The sequence below is a fragment of the Penaeus monodon genome, chromosome 15, assembly GCF_015228065.2.
Source record: "Penaeus monodon isolate SGIC_2016 chromosome 15, NSTDA_Pmon_1, whole genome shotgun sequence".
NCBI classification, from domain to species: domain Eukaryota; kingdom Metazoa; phylum Arthropoda; class Malacostraca; order Decapoda; family Penaeidae; genus Penaeus; species Penaeus monodon.
This window is the reverse complement of record NC_051400.1, coordinates 49,432,466-49,433,248: the sequence shown is the minus strand read 5'-3', so window position 1 is coordinate 49,433,248 and position 783 is coordinate 49,432,466.

Sequence of the window (783 nt, the reverse complement as noted above, 5' to 3'; positions counted from 1 at the left end):
CACCATCTCCCAGACCCTCATTCTCACACAATCTATCACTCCCGCCACACACTGCCCTTGGGCCTCATTTCCATCTCTCCCAAATAAACCTCCAACAATACAAAAACATAAACACACGACTTGGGACAGGGTTGAGGCGACCAGTAAAAGCGTATAATTAATGGTTCCAGAGGCGGGAGGAGGATTTCAACGGTCTCGAGCTTCTCCATCATGCAAGTCTGTGTGAGTCCGTGATATGCAGGGCCCACTGTGATTGCTTAAACTGCCTTCTTTAGGTTTAAATGGAGTTATTGTTGTATTCTTGTGGTCTTAGTTGTGGATGTTATGCTGGTTCTTTTGTTGTTGATGTAGTATTTTTTCTGTTTGTTGTTGTGTGTGGTTTTTATGATGATGTGTTTGGCCTGATATAAATTCTTGACTTTTTTTATGGTATAACCTATTCATAATATGACGCTAGAATTGCTTCCCAATAATATTAGATATGAGCATCCTGAAAATGCATAATGCTCGCCTACGCTGATGAAACCCGGGGCATGGATGGGGAAAATTCTATCATAATAAAAATGTATATCATCACAAACATCTCATTTTCCTATAGACTGGAGGGCACAATCTCTGAGAAAAGGACCTGACATTTCCTTCCCGTGACGCTGGAATTCCATTCATCATAAATTATCATCATTTTGGGAGTGTGAGTGAGATAAGTTTCCTTTCTCTGATATACATTATACATTTCCCAGTCGACCGGAAAAAGGTGTTCTAATATTCGCTTTATTTAGAACC